The sequence below is a fragment of the Plecotus auritus genome (genome assembly GCF_963455305.1).
Source record: "Plecotus auritus genome assembly, chromosome: X".
NCBI classification, from domain to species: domain Eukaryota; kingdom Metazoa; phylum Chordata; class Mammalia; order Chiroptera; family Vespertilionidae; genus Plecotus; species Plecotus auritus.
Genome location: NC_137784.1, coordinates 132,416,775 through 132,429,034, shown reverse-complemented (window position 1 = coordinate 132,429,034; position 12,260 = coordinate 132,416,775). Strand labels below are relative to the sequence as shown.

The following is a 12,260-nucleotide window of genomic DNA, read 5'->3' as shown; positions in this document are numbered from 1 at the left end:
CTGACAATAAGCCAAGCACCTTTTAAGCACTGGAAAGAGCAGAAAAAAGGTGCAGCCCTGCCTTCGTGGTGCTCACCTCTCAGTAGAGGAGATAAAAGCTAACACGCACCTAGAATCTGCAGCATTAGAGAGAGGTGCCCGGAAGGGAGGCAGAGCCAAGGTGTAGAGTGGCACAGAGCAGCAGTGTCAGCTGCTATTTTAGGTGTGTGAATAGGAAGGGCTTCTCTGAGCCGGGGACACTTGAGCGATTGATTGATTCCAATTCCCTTTGCAGTGTAATCTATGATCACTTTTTGTAAATCTCTCATTGGAACTAAAAATAACAACAACACATGTAGCCCAGCCAGCGTTGAGCATCGACCTATGAACCAGGAGGTCATGGTTCGATTCCCAGTCAGGGCACATGGCCGGGTTGTGGGCTCAATCCCCTGTGTGGGGCATGCAGGAGGCAGCGGATCAATGATTCTCTCTCACCATTGATGTTTCAATCTCTCTCTCCCTCTCCCTTCCTCTCTGAAATCAATAAAAATATATTTAAACAAAACAAAACACATGTATTCTCTGTAGCGCACACAGTTTGATACTTAGAAAACCAATGTCATGGATTATGGTTTTAGCCAACTGTACTGTAAATATTTTTACATTTTCTGTATATTATGATGTTTGACATCCTAAAAAGACCTTCCCGGCTGGAGTGTAAACCATGTCCAGCACGGCCAGGGGTGAACCTGAGGAGGGGCAGTGAAGGATTAAAGAAGACAGACAAGAGAATACAGTTGGGACCATGTGGATATGTGGATCACTGCCTGGATGAGGAAACAGAGACAGCCTGTAAGCCGAAGCTTTATTTTATAGTCAGAGCAAAACAAGGGGAGTGGTCAATGTGTTTACAATGTTCTTGTGAGTTTTATTTTATTTTATTTTATATATTTTATTGATTTTTTACAGAGAGGAAGGGAGAGGGATAGAGAGTCAGAAACATCGATGGGAGAGAAACATCAATCAGCTGCCTCTTGCACACCTCCCACTGGGGATGTGCCCACAACCAAGGTACATGCCCTTGACTGGAATCGAACCTGGGACCCTTCAGTCCGCAGGCCGACGCTCTATCCACTGAGCCAAACCAATCAGGGCTCTTGTGAGTTTTAAATCTATTTCGTTACTCAAGCCTTTTTTTTGGCAGCACTTGCTGCACCTTCCACAGCCCATTAGCTACGTAGGAACAAGGGAGGACTATAAGGTCAAGCTTAATTGTGTTAGGAGGGCTCTGCCCTTCAAGCTGGGACTTGTATGTAGCTCTGCCACAGGTCAGTCCAAGGCTTGACCCTATAGCCGCTCCTTACAGAGTGAGATTAGCCAATTCTCCAATATAGCAAATAGCAAAGGGGCAGCTCAGGAGCATGCCTTTGATATGCAAACTGACCAATGCAGTACCATACCTCCTCTAAGGGCCCAACAGCCCAGGAGGCAATATTCTTCCACTTTAATCATCCCACTGCCAGGTGCCATTCCACTAGAGACACGCCTATAGCCCAAAGCCTGCCGAGACCATTCAAACTAGGCAATCCTAAACTGTTCTCTCTGTCGTGCATGCCTTTCCCATGGAAACTCCAATAAAGGCTCTGGCCTGAACCTTCTCCTTCTTTCCTCACCTCTTGACCACCCGGAGCTTCCCCGCGTGGCCCTGCATGCTATGCCTCCTGTCTCTAGGAGCCGTGAGCATAATAAACTTTCCTTTCCCAAGCCTGTGCTCTGTCTCCTCTTGCGCCTGCACCTGACTGGTCATCCCATAAAACACCTACTTGTATCCTTCTCTTTGTTTTGCCCCAAGAATAAGACTGTGGAATTGCTTCCCATTTCTTCCTCACATATTTCTAGCACATTACGCTTTCTCTGCTTCAGTGAAATATTGCTCAGTTCATAAAGATTCATTACAGCTGGCCGGCGTGGCTCGGTGGTTGAGTGTCGACCCATGAACCAGGAGGTCACAGTTTGATTCTGGGTCAGGGCACGTGCCTGGGTTGCAGACTCTATCCCCAGTGGGAGGCCTGCAGGAGGCACCTGATCCATGATTCTCTCTCATCACTGATGTTTCTCCCTTCCCTTTCCCTTCCGCTCTGAAATCAATTTTAAAAAATGAAAAAAAAAAGAGATTTATTACAGTGACTTCTTTATTGTCAAGTGCTCTATTGACATAAAATGATACTTTGAGGGTGCCATTTACTATTATTCTTTTAATTCTTCTTTGGCAGACACTGCTATTGCTTTTTCCATGGATTCAGGAGGGAGACTGCTGAAAGAAGACATGTCTCCGAAGAATCCAGCCAGTGAACAGGATCATCAAATTCACTGGCACATCTAAGGGACAAACCAGTGAGCCTTGGCTTGGGGTGGCGGGCCCACAGGGTATAAGTAGGCTGCGGGTTGTCTTCAGTGACTGTTCAGGTGGAATCATCCCATTTTGGAAATGAGTAATTCTCTGAAAGGAACCATTCTGAAACCTATGCCAAAATGCTTGATGACAAAGTGTAGTAAATTCAGACACACGGAGCAACGATGTTCTGAAGAGTGACGGTCAGCGTTAAGTCTATGAACATAGAGAACTGTAAGAAAGCCAAGCATCTGTGGAGCCTTTCCAAAAGGAAATGGAAATTCCGGAACTGTGAGGTTACGGAAACAGTAATTCACAGAATGAAATCGGGGATGGAGGGAGAAGAGGGGGCAGAAAGTTCAAGCGGGGTGATTTCTGGATCTTTGAATAAAAATTGTTCTTATCAAACGGTATTGTCTAATGTTGATCAATCAGGTAATAAAGTGTGTGGTGTTTTTTTCTGAAGACACAAAACTTAATTTAATAGAAATTTTGTTTGTAGTTCTTACATTCTCGGTGTGAGCTGAGCTAGAACCCACTGCTCCACCAAGTGACCCAGTAATGGAGGCAGGGAAGAAAGGGAGCTGGTGGGGGTATCAAAGCTCAAGCCCTAGGAGCCCAAATCTTCCTCAGTGCTGGGGGGCTGAGGGATCCATCCTCTTCTCCTGTCCCCTCTGGGCTCCAGGAAGAACAGATGAAATCTTGGGCCTGGGGCTACTCCACACCCCACATGCCCCAAGGTTGGAAGGGGAACTAAGAGATCTAAAGGGGAGAAGGGGACAGAAGAAGGCAAAGATGTCAAAAAAGATGGGGTCCGACAGAGAATCAGAGACAAAACACCAATAAAAAAGGGGGGAGGATGGGAACAATATCAAAATCTACCCCAAATTGGAACCCGCCTGGAAAAAAGGAAAGTTCTCCAGTCTCATAGAGACATTATTTGGCGCGGCCAGCTCTGTGACGGGAGCGCTCAGGCCTCTGTCCAGCCCTGGAAGTGATGGTGTGGCCCCTACAGCTCATCCTTGGCCTGGCCAGCAGCAGCATCTTCCTCCTCATCCTCATCCTTATCATCCCCGTCCTCCTCATCTTCATCTTTGTCCTCATCGTCGTCTTTGTCTGCCTCCTCCTCCTCCTTGCGCTTCTTGTCCTCCTCCTCCTCCTTCAGTCTCTGCTCCTCATCCTGCTTGTCCTTCATTTGCTTTTCTGCTGCCTTTGTGACTCCCCACGTCTCGCTGCCAAACTCTTCGGCATACGCTTCATCATTGGTGATGAGGACGTTGTCAAAGATGGTACAAGACTTGACCTGCCAAAGGTCTAGGCCCAGAACGGCGAAGTTTTCATAAGCATAGAATTCAGGCACCCTCAAACTACGGCCCACGGGCCACATGCGGCCCGCCGAGGACATTTATCCGGCCCGCCGGGTGCCGCTGCCTGTCCTGCTTAGCAACCAACTCGTCCTGGGCCCGCAGTGTGCATAGGAATTTGTTCATAGTTTTTTTTTTTTTAACTATAGTCCGGCCCTCCAATGGTCTGAGGGACAGTGAACTGGCCCCCTGTTTAAAAAGTTTGACGAGCCGAGGCTGGTTTGGCTCAGTGGATAGAGCGTCGGCCTGCGGACTGAAGGGTCCCGGGTTTGATTCCAGTCAAGGGCATGTACCTTGGTTGCGGGCACATCCCCAGTGGGAGGTGTGCAGGAGGCAGCTGATGGATGTTTCTCTCTCATCCATGTTTCTAGCTCTCTATCCCTCTCCCTTCCTCTCTGTAAAATATCAATAAAATATATTTTTAAAAAAATAAAAAAATAAAAAGTTTGACGACCCCTGGATAGATGCTGCTATCAGGAGAATACTCGGGGTTGTCGATCTCTGGATGAATCCAAGTGCCCTTGTAATCTGGGTTATCAATCTGTCAGGGCTTCCACTCGCCCTTGTATTCTGGGTTCTGAATCACTGGTGGTTCCCTCTCCATCCATCTCTTCATCCCAGTCCTCAGGCTTCTTAGCATCGGGGTCAGGGATGTGCTCGGGCTTGTCCCAGTCCTCACGTTTGGAGTCTGTAGGGTCATCAATCTTGGCCCGCTGATCCCAGTCTTCAGGCTTTGAAGAATCAGGATCCTTTATCTTCTTGGGTGGCAGGAAGTCCCAATCATCCTCCAGAGAGCCAGACTCCACCTGACTATTGTCAATTTTTACCTCGTAGGTGTTATCGGGCCGTACAATCAGTGTACACAGGTGTGTGAATTCATCATCCTTGCCACGGATGTCCTTGTTGATGAGCACGTTCTTGCCCGGGGTGGGCAAACTTTTTGACTCGAGGGCCACAGTGGGTTCTTAAACTGGACCGGAGGGCCGGAACAAAAGCATGGATGGAGTGTTTGTGTGAACTAATATAAATTCAAAGTAAAGGAGCGGAGGGGAGAGCAAGAGAACCGGATAGAACAGCCGGATCCGGCCCGCGGGCCGTAGTTTGCCCACGGCTGTTCTTGCCCTTGTAGTTGAAGATAGCATGAACCTTCTTGGTCCCCAGGGCCACAGATGTCAGGGCCAAACATGATGTTGTATTCAGAGTCTCCGTGCATGTCAGTCTGGTCCAAACTATCTGGAAATAGCTTCACATAGCCGCCCCCGCAGTCGATGTTCTGCTCATGTTTCACAGTGAACTGCACCACCAACGTCTGGTCCTTGTTGCTGAAAGGCTCAAATCTGGCAGACAAGGCGTAAAAGTGGGCATCCTGGCTTGTCTGCAGCCCTTTATCCTTGTCCAGGTCACCATAGAACTTGCCGGCACTGAGGACGTATTTGCCAAAATCTGACTTGTGTTTGGATTTGGTCCAGCGGTCGGTCCACCCGTCTCCGTCCAAAAACTGCTCCTTGAAGAGATGGCGGGTTTGGCAGCGACCAGGCCGAGAAGGTCGAGCAGCAGCAGCACGGGTGGCAGCATGGTGGGCCGAGGGGGCAGCGGCGCAAAGCGGGCCCTTTAAGTCACCTCTCCAAAAGCAGCTCTGCAGCACGAACCAGGTAATAAAGTTTTAAATATATTAGTTAAAGGTTTAAATTAAACCACTAGAAGATATAAAAATAATTCTATAGCCCTAGCCGGTTTGGCTCAGTGGGTAGAGGGTCGGCCTGTGGACTGAAGGGTCCCGGGTTCGATTCTGGTCAGGGGCATGTACCTTGGTTGCGGGCACGTCCCCAGTGGGGGGTGTGCAGGGGGCAGCTGGTCGATGTTTCTCTCTCATCGACGTTTCCGACTCTCTATCCCTCTCCCTTTCTCTCTGTAAAAAATAAATATATATTTAAAAAATAAAAATAAATAAAGGTGATTAAATGTTGTTTTTTTAAAAGAAAAATTCAGAACATCTAAAAAACAGGAAGGATGAGGACAGAAAGTAACTAGTTGGAACACCGAGAAACCAGAGAACTAATAAATCAATCCCAAAACTAGTTCTTTGAGAACCCCAAAACAAGACAAGAAGATAAAACAATAGCCAACCTAAGAAAGGGGGGAAATAACACAAAATTAAAATCTCAATCTGGGAAATAACAAATACAGATGAAGTCTCTAATGTCCCAAGACCTCATAGAAGTGGCCTTACGCCTCCTCCCTCCACCAGGGTCACAAGCAACTTGTGATCAACAGAAAAAGTAGTTATGGCAGGGGAACCCTTAACCACTGAGAAAGTTCTCATAAAGAGAGCCCTGCCACCTGATGAAGCTACTGCCACTGTTTTAAATGTCACCTTCAGACCCAATGCAGTCCAGGAGGAGCAGAAGAGCTGCGGCTTCCCAGAAGCCCCTGGAGGATTTGCTTGAACTTCTCATTGGCCAGAACTAGGTCACCAGTCACCACAGTTCACCACAACAGGATTTCTTCCTAAATTGCACAAGAAAACAGTGGGAGCCGAAATATAACCAGGGCTCTACCACCAAGGCAGAAGGGGGATCTACCCAGACTGTTGTCTGGACCTCAAGATTACTCCGTTTCATTGGCCATTTGTCTCCTTCGGAACCAAAGCTGCCCTATTTTCATCGATGTTATTTCAGAATGTCTTTGGATATCTGGTAAGGCAAGTCTTCCCTTGAGTCAACATATTCTTTTTTTTGTTTTGTTTTGGTTTTTTTGTGTTAATCCTCACCCAAGGATATTTTTCCATTGCTTTTTACAGAAAGAGGGCAAGGGAGGGGGAGAAACACAAAGAGAGAAACATCGATATGAGAAAGACACATCAGTTGGTTGCCTCCCGCATGCGCCCTGACCAGGGCCAGGATGGAGCCTGCAGTCGAGGTAGTTGCCCTTGACCGGAATCGAACCTGGGATCCTTCAGTCTGTGGGCATTTTTACTCTGATGAACCTTAGAATCATGTTGTCAAATTCCATAACACTAAGGGAGAAAATGGATATCATTTATTGAGCCCCTTCAAACTCCAATATGCCTTTGTTCCCCCTTTCTCCACTCTCCTTCCTCTCTCTCTCTTTTTTTTTAATATATTTTATTGATTTTTTACAGAGAGGAAGGAAGAGTGATAGATAGTCAGAAACATCGATGAGAGAGAAACATCGACCAGCCGCCCCCCGCACACCTCCCACTGGGGATGTGCCCGCAACCAAGTTACATGCCCTTGACCGGAATCGAACCTGGGACCCCCCAGTCCGCAGGCTGACGCTCTATCCACTGAGCCAAACCGGTTTTGGCCCACCTCTCTCTTGATGATTATCTTTTTATTTTTATCAGGACGGGATGTAAATGTTAACTCTGACAATGTAAAAGTAAAGTGTACCTGATACCAAGTTGTCAAAAATACGTTACTATTGAAAGTTAATGGAACAAGAAGTTTGAGTGTGTTATTCAAACTTACAAAGAACTAAAGATAGTATGAATATCCAATATGGTGTGTAAGGAGTTCCCAAGATACCCCTCAGGAACACTCAGGCCTGCTGAGTTAACCCTTTACTACATATAAGGGGACGAGGACTGTGTCCCATCTGTAAACAAAACATGTCCCTCCATGTTTTGTGCGTAGGTTGACTCTAAAAGTTAAAAACCAAAGATAAAAATTAACATTATGATGTTCATATAAATATTTTGTAATGTCAGATCAAGAAGAGGTGTGTTGGGATTACATTTTCTTTTTATAAGTCTAATTTAATGGGCCATTTGAAAAGAGAATTTTCTTAGCATTAAGGTCCAATGGATTATCTTTTACACATCATCAGTTTGTAAAATTATGATATATTTTACTTTGCTTTTTTTTAAAATATATTTTATTGATTTTTTACAGATAGGAAGAGAGAGGGATAGAGAGTTAGAAACATCGATCAGCTGCCTCCTGCACGCCCCCTACTGGGGATGTGCCCGCAACCCAGGTACATGCCCTTGACCGGAATCGAACCTGGGACCCTTCAGTCCGCAGGCCGATGCTCTATCCACTGAGCCAAACCGGTTAGCTTTACTTTGCTTTTTACTTCGATCAGAACTTTCTTCCAGTTCTTTTTCCTCTGCTGTTTCTAACTGCCCTCCTTATTTTCTTATACTGATTGCCATCATATTAAGTTTTCTTCAAACTCACAATCACACCATTTAATATGTTTAATTCACATACACTCAGACTTTTAAAAAAATTCTTGGAGTCTTTCTTCCTAGAGCCTGCCATTCTGGACTGATTGCCAATCAGGCCTGATTGCCAATCAGGCCTTCTGCCCAGTTGGCATTCCTGTTATTTCCTGTCACTGCTCTCCTGGATTAGATCCACTATGTTGTGGATCCCATATCTTCCTTTTTCTTAGCTTACAACCTTATTTTGCTGGAGAACATCCTCAAGTAGATTCCTAATAAAGTATGTTTGAGAGGTAAATTTTCTTAGTTCTTGCATATCTAAAAATATTTTTATTCTGTTATCACACTTGATGTGTATTTTGGCTGGTGTAAAATTCTAAGTTGAAAGTCATTTTCTCTTAGAAGTTTGAAAGCATTGTTATATTATCTCTTTTTAATTGTTGCTGCATTATCTTTTATCATCCAGTGTTGTTATGAAGTCTGATGCTATTTATTCTGATTCTTATTCTCTTTTCTGGGTTTTATCTCAAGAACTCTTATTAGTTGCATTCTGGACTTCCTAGATCACTCTTCAAAGTCCTAATATTTTTTCTTATTTTTTTTAATCTATATTGTTTAGTTCTGTCTTCTAGGAGACTTCTTCAGTTTTCTCTTTCAATATTTCTATTGAAATTTGAATTTCAATAGTCACATTTAATTTCCAATAATTCTTTCTTGTTCTCCACTCCTTTTACATAATATTCTGTTCTTGTCTTGTGGATGCAATATTTTCTTAGTTCTCGGAATAAGCTAATTAAATTAAAATGTGTTTTCCCATATGTTCCCTGCATTTTCTGGGATTCCTCCAAGTTCATTTCCCCCCTCTAGTTTATATTTGACTATTTTCAATGTTGAGGGCCTTATTCAAATTTCTGATGATCCTTAGTGGTTGGTTTATCCTATATAATAAAAGGCTAATATGCAAATTGTCCCCTCAACCGGGAGATCGACCAGGGGTTGGGGTGGCCAGCCAACCGCCTGAGGCCCCTCCCCCTGACCGGCCTGGCCCAATGGGCCCTGATCAGGGCGGGCCAGCCAGACCCCACCTGTGCACGAATTTGTGCACCGGCCTCTAGTATTTAATAAAGAAGGACTGGGTAACTATTGTGGACTTAATCTGCTTTAGGACAAATAGGCCCATTTTCCTTCTTTGTCTCTTCTTTGTAGGGTAGGGAGCTGAGGAACAGAGTTCACATACCACAGATACTACAATGAGGAGAAAATTGTCCAGGGGTTGCCAACATCCATGCTGGAAGCCCTAGCTCTCTACAGACATGTCATTCAATTTCTTTAGAGAATTGTCAGGTATTTTCACTGTAGGCCTGCACCAGCTGCCAGCTCATCTGTCTGTTGGAGGAGAGGAGGTTCCAACTAGTACAGTCATTCTGTATTGGGGCCTTCAATCAATCCCCAAATGTTCAGTCCCACTTAATTCTATTTCCTTCCACCATATGCATGCTGATTCTGAGCCTATTCTCTGGTGTTATATCTGGCAAATTGGCTCCCACTTTCTCTGTAGTTCCCTTGTCAAATATTCTAGGCTGGATTTTTCCTATTTTATTCATCAACCAATTCCCATCTGTTTTCTAAAAACATTATTGAAATGTATTCATTAAGGATAACCACCCATCCGCATCACGTTCTCTTCACTTTGTTGGGTTTATTCCTTTCTATTCCTCAATACTTTTCTTATAGTGAGCTTCTAAGGGTAAAGAAGGAAAACCCTTTGTGTATGTCTGTGTGCAAGCATGATATATCAGAATCAATTCATTTCTCATCTATCTTTCATATTCTAATAAATGTATTTAAGGCTATTACTTTTCCTAGGTTACCTCTTTGGCCACATAGCATAGATTTGAATATGTAGGGCTTTCATTGTCAGTCATTTCTGAAGAGTTTATAATTTAAGTTTTTGTTTCCTCTTTAACCAAAGGGTTATTTTGAAGCCTGTTTTATTTTTTAAATATATTTTTATTGATTTCAGAGAGGAAGGGGGGAGACACACACACACACACACACACACAGAGAGAGAGAGAGAGAGAGAGAGAGAGAGAGAGAGAGAGAAAGGGAAACATCAATAATGAGAGATACCATTGACTGGCTGCCTCCTGCATGCCCCACACTGGGGATCGAGCCCACAACTCAGGCATATGCCCTGACCAGGAATCAAAGCATGACCTCCTGGTTCATAGGTTGACACTCAACCACTACTTAAGCCACACTGGCCGGGCTTTGAAGCCTGTTTTAAAACTTCCAAATAGAGAGTGGGTCTTTTTGTTTGTTTTGTTTTGCTTTTGCCCATTCTTTTGTTCCTAAGTTTTAATTTTATTGTATTATTGCCAGAGATTGAACTGCAGGATATCTACATTTTGGAGATGACTGAGATTGTTTTCATGTTTGTTTGTTTGTGCCCACACGCAGATTTTTTTTCCTCTAACAAATTTACATCAGTGTATAGCAGTTACAGACACTTATTTCATAATAAGAAACAACCATACTTGAGGTGAAGTGGGTAGGGAAGAGGGAGGAAAGAACATTCAGGAATGAGTTTTCAAACTAAAGCCCAGAACTAGTCTCCAAAATGACACAGATACCACCTTCCCAAATGGCAGAGCCTTTCCTTTCCTTAGGATGAGTGGGAGAGGGAGCAATGATCACAACAGTGCTCCTGATGACTCCTTCTCTAGTCCCACTTTCTGTTTCCATTCTTGGCTATCAGATGGCATTCTGGGAACCAGAAATTATTACTACCACCTATAAGTTATTCATAGAATTGAGAGTTATATCAATAAGCAAAAAAGAGGAATATGAGGAGTAGCTGTTCACATTGTGGAGCAGGAAAATGGGATCAAGGACTGCTAAACAACACTGAGATAATTTCTTCATAAGTTAACCATTATTTCTTAACTTAAAAATAAGGGCAGCATGCCAAAACCGGTTTGGCTCAGTGGATAGAGCGTCGGCCTGCGGACTGAAGGGTCCCGGGTTCGATTCCGGTCAAGGGCATGTACCTTGGTTGCGGGCATATCCCCAGTGGGGGGTGTGCAGGAGGCAGCTGATGGATGTTTCTCTCTCATCGATGTTTCTAGCTCTCTATCCCTCTCCCTTCCTCTCTGTAAAATATCAATAAAATATATTTAAAAAAAAAATAAATAAGGGCAGCATGGCCAGTGTGGCTCAGTTGGTTAGAGCATCATCCTGTGCACCAAAGGGTCATGGGTTTGATTCCCAGTCAGGGCACATACTCAGCTTTCGGATTCAATCCCATCTGGGAGGCAATAGATTAATATTTCTCTCTTTCTCCCTTTCCCTTCCTCTCTAAAATAAATTTAAAAAAAATTTAAATAAGGACAAAGTTATGATGGGAATGTATGTAAGACTCGTCCTTGAAAAACTTTTTAAAATATATTTTTACTAGTGGCCTAGTACACAAATTTGTGCACATTGAAAGAAAATTAATTAGAAGAAATATTTTAATATCGCCATTTGCCCTTTATAATAGAAGTGTCAGAGATTAAAGAAAATTAGTAAAATGTACATGAAAATAATATATAAATTAATTACTAATAAACAATAACAACATGATATAACAATGAATATTTTCCATGAAATTTTTACTGTCAGAATCTTTGCTTATCATTAATTTTTAAAAATATGCCAGGTATTCTGGAAAATTTATATCATTTGGACAAACTTTGCCTTTGCTACAACATTGAATAAATTTTCCATCAGATGGTTTTTCATCAGAGAAATGTAGGGATAGGCAAAATTGACATGTAACAGTCATTCCACCACAACTGTGTTCAATAATTGCATCCTCATTTACTTCATTTTCACTATGAAGGCAGTTCCTACCAGTATTGGTAGTACTTGTCAATGACTATTCTTCAGACGTATTCTGTCAACGACACCAGCTTGTTTCAGCTTCAGAGGTATGTTGTGCCAATAGTTGGTCTTCAGTCATATTCTGTCGATGATGCCACTTTCTTTCGGCTTCAGAATGTCAACAAAAACAACCAAATTATGATCGACAGTGACAGATCAAAACACACACATGCGATTGGTGCCAGAGAGAGCTTCATATGTATCGCGCATTTCTGAGTCAACTTAGCCTTTTATATCCTATACTAGAGGCCCGGTGCACGAAATTCATGCACGGGGAGGGGGGGTGTCCCACAGCCCAGCCTGCACCCTCTCCAATCTGGGACCCCTCAAAGGATGTCCTACTGCCAATTTACAGGGACCAGGCCTAAACTGGCAGTTGGACATCCCTCTTGCAATCCGGGACTGCTGGCTC

The 12,260-nt window shown here is 43.8% G+C and overlaps 1 pseudogene across 1 annotated transcript; it reads right to left on the bottom strand.

Moving 5' to 3' along the window:
* Positions 1-3,363: 3,363 nt before the first annotated feature.
* LOC308239828 (calreticulin-like) lies at positions 3,364-5,310 on the bottom strand (annotated as a pseudogene). Its single transcript has 3 exons — positions 4,852-5,310; positions 4,221-4,652; positions 3,364-3,738 (listed from the first exon to the last, which is right to left on the bottom strand). The product of its transcript is annotated as a calreticulin-like (transcript).
* Between the last annotated feature and the right edge of the window lie 6,950 nt (positions 5,311-12,260).